Source organism: Psammomys obesus, unplaced genomic scaffold (assembly GCF_907164565.1).
Source record: "Psammomys obesus unplaced genomic scaffold, mPsaObe1.curated_primary_1811, whole genome shotgun sequence".
NCBI lineage: Eukaryota > Metazoa > Chordata > Mammalia > Rodentia > Muridae > Psammomys > Psammomys obesus.
The window spans coordinates 19039637-19055216 of NW_026596046.1; the positions used below are offsets into that span (position 1 = coordinate 19039637).

A 15580-nucleotide genomic window follows, 5' to 3' on the forward strand; every position below is an offset into this window, starting at 1 on the left:
TAAGAGATGTGACTTTTTAAGCTGGGATAAACGCGTGGATACCATCACCCTACTTGAACATCTTACCTCAGCTCCAAATCACTCCAACTCGTTAGAAAACAAGTTTGAAGCCAGGCTTGATGGTGCAAGCCTTTGATCCCAGCACTCAGGAGGCAGAAGTAGACAGATCTCTGTGAGTTTGAGGCCAGCCTGGTCCTGAAAAACCAGAGAGAGAGAGAGAGAGAGAGAGAGAGAGAGAGAGAGAGAGAGAATGAGTTTGAACTGTAGCAACCCTTTGAATTTGCTTAAAACCTTTTTACTCTCTTAACTGTTTTTAAATCCAAACAACAAAAACATCCTTTTTCTTTCTGAAGAAAACTCAAAAGCTGATATACAAGATGGCAAGGGCCATGTGACAACCTGCAGTTGAACATTCTAACAAGGAACTAAGACTCGTGGTTTAAGAAAACACATTTTGGTTCTGTTTCTTTGGTCGGTTTGGTTTTTGGAGACAGGGTTTCAACATGTAGCTAGCCTTGGCTGTCCTCAAACTCCCAGGGATCCACCTGCCTCTGCTTCCCAGAGTGCTGGGGTTACATATGCGTGTGCACCCCAGACTCTGACCACCCCTCCAAGCCCTCATACCACTCCCCCCCCGAAGACCACCCCGAATGCCCGGCAGAAAACATATATTTTACTTCATGCCAATAAAGCAATGTACCTTAGATAAATCATTTGAAAAGACGGTTATTTTTTTCTATTTATTTATTTTGCAGCATCAAAGTTTTTATTCGTGTCAATTGTTAGAAATCAGCATCTATGCCAGTGTCAAGGGAGGGAGGGAGAAGAAGACAGGGTGGGACTCGGTGGAGGAATCCCCTCTTTTGGTCATCAAGATCCAGGGTCATCCCAATGCCCAAGCTTTCTGATAAACTATGTCCTCTCTTTATTCAGGACACCTTCTCTGTTGGAATCTAATCCTTATCAGTTTATGTTGTTATTTTAAATTTTTTATTCTTTTTCTTGCAGCATCAAAATGTTAATTCATATGAATTGTTAAAAATGAGCATCAATACCAGTGTCAAACTGAACTCACAGAGAGCCACCTGCCTGTTCCTTGGGAGTACTGGGGTTACAGGCATGCCCCACCACACCCGCTTCGAATTAGGGTTTTCAAAAGTCAAAGATCATCATGTCAAGGAGTAGATTAGAGCTCCAGCCACAATGATTGAGGTGGTTTGCAACGACTGGCTGGGAAAGGAAGTCCGCGTGAAGCGCAACGCCGAGGACACGATCCAGGCCTCAAGAAACTGATAGTGGCGCAAACCAGCACCCGCTGGAGTAAGATCGTTCTTAAGAAGTGGTACTCGGCTTTTAAGGACCACGTGTCTCTGGGAGACTATGAAATCCATGATGGGATGAACCTGGAACTTTATTACCAATAGAGGGGATTCTGCCACCATGTCCTGCCCTGTCTTCCTCTCCCTCCCTCATTTGGCACTTATTTTTAACAACTGACATGAAAGAAAAAAAAAAAAAAAAAAAAACCTTTGATGCTTGTTCTCTGACTATCAACTTACTATTCTATTTATACTAATCTACATACTTCCATGTGGCTGGTTTCCTCTGTTCAAGTACCATGTATGTGTCCTCCTCATATCTTTCTGGACAAATCTCTCCTGACTGGCTCAGAATCCTTTCTGCCTACCAGATGTCCCATCTTTTATTCTACCCTTTCCTATAGGCCATAGGTCTTTTTATTGACAGGTGTTGCCTCCATACAATATAAAGGATATTCTCTCTACCGTTCTGCCCAGGTTCATTGAGTTCATGACCAACTGGGATCTCAATGTTTGACCCATTTTCTCAGCATTATGGGCAACATTGTCACAGAAACAGACCAACAGACCCAGATGGCCATCGATGCTGGCATGCTGAAGGTATTAGGTCAGCTCCTGAGGCACCCAAAGTCCTCTCTCCAGAAGGAGACTGCGTGAGCCTTGAGCAATGGGGCTGCTGGGCCCAACCACTACATCCAGCAGCTGATTGTGTGTAGCCTTACCAAAGAATGCACAATTCAGAGTTCATAAAGAAGCTGTGGACTGTGACTAGTTTGGCAACAGGGACCTCTCAGGGCCGGTTGACTGTGCTGTGTACTCTGGAGTCTTGGGGCCGCTGCTGAAACTGCTCATTCCCCCAGACATGAAGGCCACCATCATCATCCTTGACATTGTCTCTTATTTCCTCCAGGAGGCAGATGAGCTGCATGAGAAGGAACGGCTGTGCCTTCTGATAGAGGAAGTTGCTGGCATTGAAGAAATTGGGTCCTTACAGCTCCACCAGAACATGATCGAGTGTCCTGAACATGACTGAGAAAACACCTTGGTGAGGAAGATGATAGTGACAGTTTTCCCAGTGTGGGGCTGACAGTGTGAATGCATGAAGCACTTAAGAAATATAGAGACCTCTCAGGGCTGGAGCGATGGCTCAGAGGTTTAGAGCACTGGTTGCTCTTTCAAATGTTCTGAGTTCAACTCCCAGCAACTACATGGTGGTTCAAAAGTGAGATTTGGTGCCCTCTTCTGGTGCACAGGTGTATATGCAGGCAGAACACTATACACATAGTAAATAATAAATCTCCAAAGAAAAAGAAGAAACACAGATCTCTCATAACCTTACTATAACCGAGCAACAAAAGGTTAAAAGAAAAGCCAAACCAAAAAACTTTACCAAAACCAGAAAAAGAATTCCTCCTTGCACTCACTTCCCTTCTGGCTATCTCTGTTTACTCACTTTAGCCCATATTATAGAACTCCAGCCCAGGCTTTCTTTGCTGCTTCTGCTTCTTTTTTTTAAACTTGGGTTTCTGTCTCAAGGCACCTCCAGGGCTCCCTACAGGCACTGAATTTTAAGTGCTTTTCAAGGATGGAGGATTGTTGAACCTGTGAGGGTAGAGTTAGTACTCAAGCATAGAACACCTGTGCGGTACAGATGGCTCGAGTAAGTTAGCCAAGGTCAGCTGGCAGGAGGTGAGAGCCGGAGGGCTGGGGTGAGTCTGCCTTTGACCAAGGTACTACTCTGCACCCTAGTCTGATGGTAGGTGGTGTCTGTTCCCAGCATTCAGCCTGTGTCTTGTGCGAAGGGGGCCCCTATGTGTTTCTGAATGAATGACTACAGACTGTAAGTTAATTCTTCACTCCCTATGTAGCCCATTAACCAGCATTTTTTTTTTTTGAAAAGCACCTGGGCTTATTGATTCAGTCTCCAGTTTCATGTCCTGCTTCTCCTCCTCAGCATCCTGCAGAAAGCCATTAGGTGACCAGGCTGTCAATGTCTCTGTCTCTGGAAAAAAAAAATTAAAGCAAATAACTTCATCCATCTAAAGGTCTTGAAAGCCTTCTCCCACCACCTCCATGATGTAAATAAAATGCTTTAGGTTTCTGGGTGTGGCTCAGTGGTAGCCTACTTGGCCAGTTCACAAAGTGCTGGGTTTGGACTCCAGCATGACAAAAGCAAAACCAAAAATCCTTCAGTGCAACAGTCAAGGCTTTCAGTATGCCTTCCCACCTCCCCCAGCTTGGATCATCTACTCTGTTCACACTTTGATTTTCTGAGAAGCTCTGCTGCTCTACCTACCTTCCAGCAGCTCAATCAACGTCGGTAGTCCGGTTGTAATCTCCACAGCTGCTGTGACAACAGCTAAAATACAAAGGGAAGAACAATACAGTTCTTACTCTTAAAAATGATCTTTAAAAATGAGGGAGAGAGGGCTGGAGAGATGGCTCAGAGGTTAAGAAAACCGGCTGCTCTTCCAGAGGTCCTGAGTTCAATTCTCAGCAACCACATGGTGTCTCACAGCCATCTATAGTGAGATCTGGTGCCCTCTTCTGGCCTATAGGCACGATGTTGTATACATAGTAAATAAATAAATCTTTAAAAAAAATGAGGGAGAGAGATATATCAAAATATAGTCTTAGAGATGGCTCAGGGGGTAGAGGAGTTTGCTGCCGAGGCTGAGAACTTGAGAACTGAGTTTGATCCCCAGGAACCACAAGGACAGAACTGACTTTGGAAAGTTATCTTCCGACACACACACAGTGTCACGGCATGCTCCCCACATACGATATAAATAAATGACTATGTAATGAAACAAAGGTAAAAACGTGTGGGAGGGACTGCACGTGGTGATGTATGCTTGTAATCATAGTGTTTGGGAAGCCGAACTGGAAATTTGAGGCCAGATTGGTGTCTCAGTTAGGGTTACTATTGCTGTGATGAAACACCAAAAAGCAAACTGAGGAGCAAAGAGTTTCTTTGGTTTATGCTTGCATATTGCTGTTGGTCATCAAAGGAAGCCAGGACAGGAACCTGGAGGCAGGAACTAATGATGAGGCCACGGTGGGGGCGGGGATGCTGCTCACTGGCTTGCTGCTTACTCCTTATTTCCCTAGGGCTTGCTCAGCCTGCTTTCTTCTAGAACCCAGGACCACCAGCCCAACAGGCACCGTTCACCGTGGGCTGGGCCCTCCCCCACTTATCACTAAGTGAGAAAATGCCTTATGACTGGATCTCTTGGAGGTATTTCCTCAGCTGGGGCTCCTTCCGCTCTGATGACTCCAGCTCGTGTCAGGGTGACACAGAGCCAGCTAGCTCATTTGAGCTGTATAATGAGTTTGAGATTTGAGGCCCGCCTTGGTTACACAGAACGATCTGGTCTTTAAAAATATTTTGGTCGTGGGATGCAGCTCAGTGGTAGGGCAATGGTGAGTGAGTGTGGAGCCCAGCGTTTATGTTTTGTATGTTGTGTGTGTGTATGTCAATGAGTACACTTATATTTCTATCTATGTGGAACAAAATTCATGGGAATTATTCCTGTTTGGAAGCAGGCTGGTGGAGGTAGCAGTAAAAAAAAGTTTTGTTTTGTTTTGTTTGTTTTTTTCAAATATTTATTTATTTATTTATTTATTTATTTTTGTTTGTTTGTTGAGACAGGGTTTCTCTGTGTAGCCTTGACTGTCCTGGACTCACTTTGTAGTCCAGGATGGCCTTGAACTCACAGAGATCCCCCTGTTTCTGCCTCCCTGAGTGCTGAGATTACAGGCATGTGCCACTGTGGATTTTCTTTAAGTAATCATGTGTTTATGTTTAGTGCTGAGGATCAGACCCAGGGCCTCACACGTTAGGCAAGCTCGGTTTACGTGGGATGACTCGAAGTGGCTTAGGGGCACAGTACTTGATTACACTGAAAAAAGGCACCCTCGATCCCCAGAAAAGGAGGAAGGCAAAAGAGGCACAAACAGAAACTTCATGAAAGAGAAAAAATTTTATATAGCTAGTAAATATACAAAAATACATTCAACATCAACTTTTTTCTTTTTCTCTTAGGGGTCTCCCTGTATAACCCTGGCTACCATGGAACTCACAATGTGGACCGGGTTGGCCTTGAACTTATAGTGATCCTCCTGCCTCTGCCTCTTGTGCACTGAAACAATAGGCATTATCACATCCAACTTTACTTTTCATAAAAATGGATTTTTTTGAGGGAGGTCTGGGAAGACGGCTCAGCTAGCCTTCCAAGCATGACAACCTGAGTTCAGTCCCCAGGACTCAGGCAGAAAAGCCAGGCATAGTGAAATCTGCCTGCAATTCCCAGGGCTGGGAGGAGCAGGTGGATTGCTGGAGCAGGCCAAGAGGCCTGGCATACTAAAAAGGAAGATTTTATTTTTACTTATGTGTACCTTTCTGTGTAAGTGTATGCCATGTGTATGTGGATGCTTTTTGGAAGTCATCTGCAGCTACAGACAGAACGGAGCTCAGGTTCTCTGGAGAATCTATGCACTCTCTTAACTGCTGGGCTATGTCTCCAGTCCCAGGCTCCCAGCATACTTGGTGAGCTCCAGATGAGGCCCTGCACCGAGTTGCAAGGTAGACAGGAAGGATACATGAAAACGTTCTGGCCTTCATACACAGTGCATACACATGAATACATACACATGCTTTAAAAACAACTCACTTGTATGTTTAGTGTGTGTGTGTGTGTGTGTGTGTGTGTGTGTAGGTCACAGGACAACTATTGAAAGCTGGTTCTTTCCTTCCAAAATGAGGGTCCAAGGGATCAGACTCAGGTGACTTGTTAAGCCATGTCACTGACCCCAGGGGGAATTTTGTTGTTGTTGCTGCAGGGTCTCACTTTGTAGCCTTAGCTGTCCTGGAACTATGTAGACCAGGCTGGCCTTGAACCCATGGAGATTTGCCTGCCTTCCAAGGGCTGGAATTATAGGTGTGCCCAGCTTAAAAAGTTTTTTAAGAACAAGAAAAATGGCAAACATAAGCCCATACCTCCAGTAATGGCTTGAAGCTGGGGCCTTGCACATGGTGAAAAAACATTTTCACCACTGAGCTACAATCCAGCAATAATGGGTGTTATGTGAAAGGATATGTGTACGTTGTCAATTCTAGTTTTTAGGTTGGGTTACAGTCAACAAAAGAAGGTACCCAGAGCTAGAAATGTAGCCAGAAATGTAGAGAATATGTAGAGTATGAATGAGGTCCTGGATTCCATTCCCAAATATGCTGCCTCCAAAGAAAAGAGAAAACATGTGGATCAGTAAATATGCTATCTTCATCTAGGTACTATATTTAATAAAATCTTGCCTGAACAGATTACTTAGTATGATAAATACATTCACTGGTACCTACAAAATATTCTGGAAGGAGCCAGAAAATACTTATCTCTGGAAATGTCAGTAACCATTGACAGTTGTAGAAGAATGAACAGAGGGTTATAACATAGGGTGTGGGAAGAAATACAAGAAATAAGTGGAAAGAAAGCCAGGCCTATGGTACAATGGCACACACCTGTAATCTCAGCAGAGGCAGGTCAATCTCTGTGAGTCCAGGACAGCCAAGGCTACACAGAGAAACCCTGTCTTGAAAAAAACTAAAAAGAAAAAAGAAAATAAAGCCAGGCCTTGTAGTACGAGTCTGTAATCATAGCTATTCAGGAGCCTGAGACAGGAAGATTCTGAATTCAAGTGCTACAAAGTGAGTTCAAGGTCAGCCTGGAAAACTAGGGCGAATCCTGACTCAAAATCAAAGACGGAGGATGGTGGTGGTAGATGGCTTAGTTGGTAAAGATGGCTGTCACCAAACCTGACAATCTGAGACCCACAGAATAGAAGACAAGAACTAAGTTTCTCTGACCTCAACATGTGGCACCATGGCACAGGTGCATACAAAATAAAATGTAAAAAACTGTTTCAATAAAAATAAAAATTTGAAGCCAGGGGATGGTTGGACACACCTTTAATCCTAGCACTCAGGAGGTGGTGGCAGGCAGATCTCTGAGTCTGAGGCCAGCTCATCTACAGAGTGAGTTCCAGGACAGCCTGGAAAAGCCCTGTCTTGAAAAACCACAAACAAACAAATAAAATGAACAAATATAAAAAAATAGTATAAATAAATTGAACCGGGGCAATAACTTCCAGCTTGATCCCCATGTGAAAATGTAAGGAGTGGTGGTTCATATTTGTAACCCCAGCATTGGAGAAGCAGAGAGAAGAGCATCCCTGGGGGATCTACTCAGCCAGCCTCTTACCTGTGAGCTTCAAGTTAATGAGAGAGCTTATCTCAAAAAGCAAGGTGAAAGGAAATTTGAGAAACAACATCTGATGGGACTGGAGGGATGGCTCAGTGGTTAAGAGCACTGGCTGCTCTTTCAGAGGTCCTATGTTCAATTCCCAGCACCCACACGATGGCTAATACCCATCTATAATGAGATCTGGTGCCCTCTTCTGGTTTGTAGACATACATGCAGGCAAAACACTATATACATAATAAATACATCTTAAAACAATTACAATATCCAAGGTTGTCCTCTAGCCTCTGTATCTACACACACACACACACCACCTGCACACATATGGAAAATGCATATACGTATTAAAAATAAGGTAAGAGTGAAAGGGTTCATGGTAGAGCTCTTGTCTAGCATGTGCAAAGCCTGGCTTCAAGCCCAAATAATGCAAAAAGAAAATGAGCAGAAACACAGTCTGTAGAACGCACCAGAAACTAGAGGCAACATGGCATGTTCAATAAACTACAGGTAATAGCAGGTGAAAAGGAAAATAAGGAATGAGGGAGGCAGAAATGAAGGGAAGCAGAAATGAAGGATGAACAGGAGATAAGAAAGGAGTGGTCCCATTCAGAAAGGAAAAGAGGATGGACATCAGAGGAGGAGGAGGGAGAAAACAGGAAACAGGACAGGAGCCTACCACAGAGGGCCTCTGAAAGGCTCTACCCTGCAGGGTATTGAGGCAGATGCTGATATTCATAACCAAACTTTGGGCAGAGTGCAGGGAATCTTATGAAAGAAGTGGGGGATAGTAAGACCTAGAGAGGACAGGAGCTCCACAAGGAGAGCAACAGATCCAAGAAGTCTGGGCCCAGGGGTCTTTTCTGAGGCTGATACTCCAGCCAAAGACCACTCATGGAGATGGCCTGGAACTCCTTCACGGAGGTAGCCTATGGCAGTTCAGTGTCCAAGTGGCTTCCATAGTAATGGGGACAGGGATTGTCTCTGACAGGAACTGATTGGCCTGCTCTTTGATCACCTCCTCCTGAGGGGGGAGCAGCCTTACCAGGCCACAGAAGAAGACAATGCAGCCACTCCTGATGAGACCTGATAATCTAGGATCAGAGGGAAGGGGAGGAGGACAGAGATAGGGAAGAGGGAGGGTGGGACTGGGAGGGGAGGAGGGAGGGAGGTACAGGGGGGATACAAATCGAATAAACTGTAATTAATAAAAATAAACATTTAAAAATTAAAAAAAAGAAAGGGGTGGTGATAAGCAGGTTAGCTGTTACTCAATATTATAGAAGAGTTTTAAGCAGGATACTGAGATGACTTATTTCAGAGTGATCCTCGAAGCCGGAGGATGCAGGAGGCAGGAAGGTCAATTACGGACATTATGATCTTAGGCTAAGTGAGAGACACCAACAGCTCAGTTTGCCCAGAGGGTTTGGAACACAATGCGTTATGTGGTTCAAATCAAGAGGTTTATCGCAGGTAAGAGAGTGGGCAGAACTATTCCGCTTTCCTCTAGTCCTCTTATCACCACTTAAGCATTGTCTGCCCACCCCCACCAGGATGTAAATGCCACAGAGCAAGGAGGTTAATTTTGTTTCCGCTTCAGTCCCCAGGGCCTGGCAGTTCCTGGTACAGGATAGGTACAGCATAATTATGTGCTGACTGCATGAAGTTTTGCTAGGAAAGAACAATCTACACTACTGTCTATGGTGTATGCTACAGATGACTTAACCCCATTTAAACTCATATACATCTTTTTAAATGTCTTAAAAATGATTTTTGTACATGTATATGTAGGTGGGGGGTTGTATGGGTGTGTATATAGAGGACAGAAATCAGCCTTTGGTGTGGATCCTCAGGTGTGTCTACCATGTTTTGGAGATGTTTTGGCCTTTTTTTTTTTAGGTGGCTGGAGAGTCAGCCCTGGGTGCTGGGAACCGAACTCTTATATTTATGATTGTGAGCCTAGCCTTTAACAGCTGAGCCATCTCTCCAGCCCATGTTTTGTGGTCCCTAGGGCTCCCTGATTAGGCGAGGTTGCTGGCCAGTGAACTCCAGGGATCTGGCAGCCTGTACCTCCTTAGCGCTTTCATTACAAGTTGTGTATCACCACACCCAGCTTTTTTGTTTTTGTTTTTGAGACAGGGTTTCTCTGTGTAGTCGTGGCTGTCCTGGAACTCTCTCTGTAGCCCAGGCTGACTTTGAAGGAGACCCACCTGCCTCTGCCGTCTGAGAGCTGGGATCAAAGGCATGCCACACCTGGCTCACGCCCAGCGTCCTCTGTTGGTGCCGAGGAACAAACGCAGGCCCTCAAACCTGTGTAGAGAGCACTTGTCACCATGTGAGGTAGCTCTCCAACCTTTTTATGTACATTTCTGATTAACTTTTTTCTGGCTTACACTCCGGTGCAATGTTATAACAAACAATAGAATGGCCTCACCTGGAGCTATCACCCTCGCCTCAGCATGAATCAGTCTTTCCTGCCCTCTATCTGCCCTGCTTCCTGGGTACCCGTGCTTTCAAATTCTAGATAACTTGCTTTCCCGGGTTCCCTTGAGGTCCTTCACTACATGCTTAGGTTTTTGTTTTTTGGGTTTTTTTTTTTTTTTAATTTCTAAATTTTTCTTTTTTTCTTGTGTAGTTGAACTCAGGCACCTTGTACATGCTGGACAAGTGTTTACACTGAATTACATCTGCAATCCCAGTTTGCACATAATTAGATAGCTGCCTTTGCCCTTTGACCCATTCCTCACGCTCCTCCACTCTGCTCGTTTTCTATAGAGGCTGACCTTGAAAAACAGTTCACCTGGGCTCAATTGACCTTAGCGTCCATTTGGGTTCAAATAGTGTGAGGTACTGTAGCAGAGTTGAAAGAAAGCAAGTCTATGTGCCTTTAAGATCTTGTTGGTCCTTCCTGTCTTAGAGCTAACCAGCACTGCTAACTGTATCATCTCTGGCCTTTTAGGCTGATGATTGATAGTGACTTCCCTGCAGACAGAGGGCGGGTCACTATTCCTTGTCAGTTTCCCTATCTTTGTACATTGTTTCTCTTCAGTTACACATTTTGAGTGGTCCATCTGTTTCCTGCTGCTCTTGGCTGATACAAAAGCAGAAAATACACAATTGATCTTGTAAGGAAAAGCAACATTTATCGTATGTAGCTCAATAGCTCTTAGTAACACTAGAGAATTGTATCTTTTATAATTTACTACATAATCAAATGTTTCCAAGTCAGCCTCTTATCTGTGTAGTTATACAATGTTATACACATCAGCTAATTTACTGTGTTTACAAGTTATCACAAATAAAGTCATAGGAAACATTGTTGTGCATGTAGTTATTTCTTGAGGGAGGACTGTTCTCAAGAAGTTTCTAGGAGTGTACTGGTGAGGCAAAAGGGACTCACATTTTTTTTTCTTTTTTTAGATATTTGTCTGGGTAGCCCTGGATGTGTTGGAACTTGCTCTGTAGACCAGGCTGGCCTCAAACTCACAGAGCTGTGCTTGCTTCTACCTATGAGGTGCTGGGATTAGTAAAGGCATGCACCACTGCCACCCACCTTGGAACTCACGTTTGTATTGAGGCTCTTTGAATTGCTTTTAAAAGCTTGTGCTAATTTACGTTGCCAGCACTTTCTCTGAATGTACCAATTTCATCAGGGGTGAGTACTGGAAGGTATATCTACATTTTGCTAATGCACTCAGTAGTCTAATAATTTGAAGTGTGTATGTATCAGGATCCGTTTTGTGACAGAGTCTCACTATGTAGTTCTGGCTGGCCTGAAACTTTCTCAAACTTGTTTCTCTTGCTTCCAATTCCCAAGTGCTGGGATTGCAGGGATATGCAACCACATCTGGTTTATTTGATATCTATGATAGTCATACCAAACCTAAACTATTTCAAGTAAGTTTGTAGTCTTGGGATGCCTAGTATGCATGAACCTTGGGAGACCCTATGTTTAATCACCAGTATTACAGAAAGAAGGAAGGGAGGTAAGAAGGAAGGAGCAGGAGGCTGAGGAGCAAAATGGAAGTTTAAGACCAGCTTGAACTGTATCTACACCCTATCTCAAAATCAAAAATCAAGGGGCTAGGAATAGAACTGGGAGTGGTGGCACAAGCCTGTAATCCTAGCACTCAGGGAGGCAGAGGCAGGAGGATCTCTGAGTTCAAGGCCGGCCTGGTCTACAGAGTGAGAGCAGGATAGCCAAGGCTACACAGAGAAACCTTGTCTCAAAAAAAACCCAACCCCCCCCAAGGGGGGATTGTCTAGGAATATAGCTCAGCTAGTACAACACTTATCTTGCGTCTATGAGGCCCTGGGTTTGATCCCCAACACTGCACAAATTGGGTGTGGTGGTACATGCCTATTATCCCAGCTTTAAGAGGTAAAGGAAAGAGGGTCAGGGGCTCAAAGCCAGGCTGGGCTACAGAGGTAGGTTCTAGGACAGCCTGAGCAGAGCCAGGCCCTATTGCAGAGGAGGGGAGGATAACTTGGTGGAGAGACGGCTCTTAGTTAAGAGCACCTGCTGCTTCCGAGGACCCAACTTCAGTTCTCACGATGGTTTCCAGGGTCCACCTCAGGGAGCTCACAACCACCTATAATACTCAGCTTCAGGGTCGTCTAGTAGCCCACATGTGTCTATGTACTTTCTTCTGGGCTCTGGGGACAGCCACCCATATATGGGCTTTATTCACACAAATACATAAACAGAAAAAATTATTAAAATTTAACCAAAAAAATGAACATTTTTTGCACCCTAATTTAAGATGCATGTTTCTTTTCCCTTTTTTTTTCAATCTCTCTGATTTTTTATCTACACAAAATTCTATAGTTTAGTAAAAAATTGTAATTAATAATTAGAGAAGCTATGGTCGATTTTCATTGTATAGACAACTGGCATATACTACTTGTTCTCCCTGCCTCATTGTTCTGAGTCAAACAAACACCTAATTATTAGGGCCAAAGGGCCAAAGCATACAACCTTATCGAGTAAGAGATAAAGGTAAAATCCACTTCAAACTGTATTGCCCGCACAGTTCAAGCTCCAGTGGTTCGTCCAGGTCTAGAGTTCAGCCTGACTCACTTGTGCTTCAGTCCTCCCCTGCTATTCTAGATAGGCTCTCTACAGAAGTCCTGGGCTTTGGCCAAACAGCCCTCTTGGTGGGTATTCCAAATCTTTGTGCTATCTATCCCTTTACATAGATTTTTGTTGTTGTTGTTTTTGAGACAGTGTTTTTCTGTGCAGCCCTGGCTATCCTGGACTTACTTTTTAGATCAGGCTGGTCTTGAACTCACAGAAATCCACCTGTCTCTGCCTCCCAGAGTGCTGGGATTACAGGTCTGTGCCACTAAGCCCGGCTACTCATTTATTTTAAAGATTTAGTTATGTTTGTTTTTTGAGACAGGGTTTCTCTGTGTAGCCTTGGCTATCTCAGAACTTAACTCTGTAGACCAGACTAGCCCCAAACTCAGAGCTCTGCCTGCCTCTGCCTCCCATGGGTTTGAATGAAAGGCATGCACCACCACTATCAGGCTAAGATTAATTTTTAATTATGTGTGTGTGGTCATGCATACAATTTCCAGAGCCTGAGAAGGCCAGAGGCAAGCTGAGGTGAGTGCTGGGAATCAAACTCAGGTCCTTTTCAAGAGCAGTCTTAAAGAGCACTGTTAAACACTGAGCCATCTCTCCAGCCCCTCAACATAGTTTAATGGCTACAAATAAACTCTAATTTATTTAACTTTTTTTTTTAATCCTTGGCATTTTGTTCATGGGTATAGTACATTATTGGAGTGGGGGAGGGATAAATGGAGTGATAATCAGGGAATGGAGACAAATTTCTGTAAGGGTTTTTTGTTGTTTTTAAACAATAAGTTTAGGGTCAGGGCTGGTAAAGATGGCTCAGTGGGCAAGGACTCTTGGTGCCAAGCCTTATGATGCAAGTTCAATCTCTGGGACTCGCATGGTGCAACTTGGGACTCTCCCAAGTTGTCCCCTGACCTCCACACATACACAGGAATGCACACAAAATAAACAAGCTGGGACCACAGATATTTAGGGAAAAAAAATCAAGTGCTCCACAAACTTCTGGCGATAATATCAGCTATGCTAGCTGTGTCATTTTTTATATTGAGTTGTATAGATTTTGTTCTTGTTTTTTGGTGGGGGGGGCAAGATCTCATGTACCTCAAGCTAGTCTCAAAGTGGGTCTATAACCAAGATAAAAACCTTAAAATCCGGATTATCCAGCCTTCTGTCTCAGGAGTAGAACGCTGGGATTACAGGTATTCATGGGAATTTGAACCGACTATCACTAAAACGTAAAAGACAATCTACTTGTTTCTGGATGCCACATAGGGCCATCTTGGCAGCCGATCTGTGGCAACATGCGTGACTCCCTGACTTTAAAAAGAAGTTCTGTCGGGTGCGGTGGTTGTACACCTTCAATCCCAGCACTGAATTGAACGAGTCTACAGAACGAGTCCCAGGACAGCCAAGGTTATATACGAGAAACCCTGCCTCAAATAAATAAATAAAACCCTTCCCTTTTCTCTTTTTGGCTTTTAAGGCAGGCTTTCAATGAGTAACTCCAGCTGGCCTTGAACTCAAACCCTCTTTCTCTCAAGAGCTGGGATTACACACACGCACCACCACCCGGGACAAATATTTCTCTTTATTCACCCTTCAAATCTTGTTGGACAAAGCACCCTTTTCTTGGACTTCCTCCTTCCCACCTTTTCTGGGATACAAACTATTCCATCTCCCTTTGGCTCCTTGACTTGAGCTATCGCTCTCTCAAACTGGAAAAAATGAAACAAACCTTTCTTTTTACTCCTCCTTATGATAGAGGCCTAGTTTTCTCTCCCTCTCCCTGCCAAACTTCTGGAAAGAATCATTTCTCTTAACTGCCTTCATTGCTTCATCACTAACATGCTTCTCATCCAAGTGTTCGGTTTGTTCAGGGCCTGGCTCGCAGCAGATTCAGGCCCAGCTGAATGTCAGTTCCAGCCCTTTTGCCAAGTGTCACGTCTTTCCTGGTTTCTTGAGGAGGAATTTCTTCACGCTTAGCAGTCCCGCCTGGCATCAGAACCAGCCTGCTAGTTCCCACACTCCGACCTCCCTGTTGCCTGAACGCCACAGCCCCAGGTACCCCAGGTTCCTGGAAAGGCCTGCGGGGTCATCCTCGTGATCCTCTGCCCGCCTCTCCAAGTTTTTGCCGTGCAGGCATAGCCCCTTGGTAAGCCCACGAAATGCCAGTCCACCCTGAGAGGTTACCAGACCCCCGCCCGACTCCACTCCCCGCGCGGCCCTTGCTTTCCCCCAGAGGCAACATGTCTGAGCGTCCCCACGCCCCCAAGCCCGCAAGCCTGTTCTCCTATGAGGCGGTGACCAGCCATTGAAGGCGAACCCGAGCGCCCAAGGCCCACTCCACTCCTGCTTCCTTTCGCCTAACAGCGGTGCCCGGGACCGGCTCGCCCAGGTCTCGGGGAAGACCTCTTCCGGGCTCCAGAGGCGCTCGCGCTCCGCTCCGCCCGCCCGCGGCCGCGCAGGCACGGCTCGTCCCTCTAGCGGGCGGCCTGGGCCGCGCCGAGGCCTCCGGGGCGCGTCGGAGCCCCACAGGCCCAGAGGCCGGGAGAGGCCGCGGGCGCGGGCCGCTCCCGCCCCGGGTGTGAGGCGGCGCCCAGGGCGGCGGGAGCCAGCCGGCCCGGGTCGGAGCCCCGGTGGAGCCCAGGGCTGCGCCGTCCCCGCCCCTCTCCTCCCCTCCCCTCCCCTCCCCGCAGTCGGCGTCCCCGGGGTCGCGCCAGCCAGGGGCGGGAGGCGGAAGGCGCGAGGCCGGGCCGGGCCGGGCCGGGCCGGGCTGGGCCGGGGCAGCTCCTCAGCCGCACCGCCCTGGCCGGTGCCCAGGCCGAGTCGCCTTCCGCCCGCCCTCCCCGCCCGCGGCCTCAGCCTGGTCCCGCCGCCAGCCCGGCTCCCGCCCCCGCTCCGCCCCCGGAGCCGCAGCCCCGCCCGCC

The 15580-nt window shown here is 46.1% G+C and overlaps 1 long non-coding RNA gene and 1 pseudogene across 1 annotated transcript; one reads left to right on the plus strand and one right to left on the minus strand.

Moving 5' to 3' along the window:
• Positions 1 to 1203: 1203 nt before the first annotated feature.
• Positions 1204 to 1424, plus strand: LOC129688349 (ubiquitin-like protein 5; annotated as a pseudogene).
• Positions 1425 to 3207: 1783 nt separating this feature from the next.
• Positions 3208 to 10176, minus strand: LOC129688351 (uncharacterized). Its single transcript, XR_008721938.1, has 3 exons — positions 9784 to 10176; positions 3616 to 3678; positions 3208 to 3321 (listed from the first exon to the last, which is right to left on the minus strand). It is a non-coding gene; the product is annotated as an uncharacterized LOC129688351 (long non-coding RNA).
• Between the last annotated feature and the right edge of the window lie 5404 nt (positions 10177 to 15580).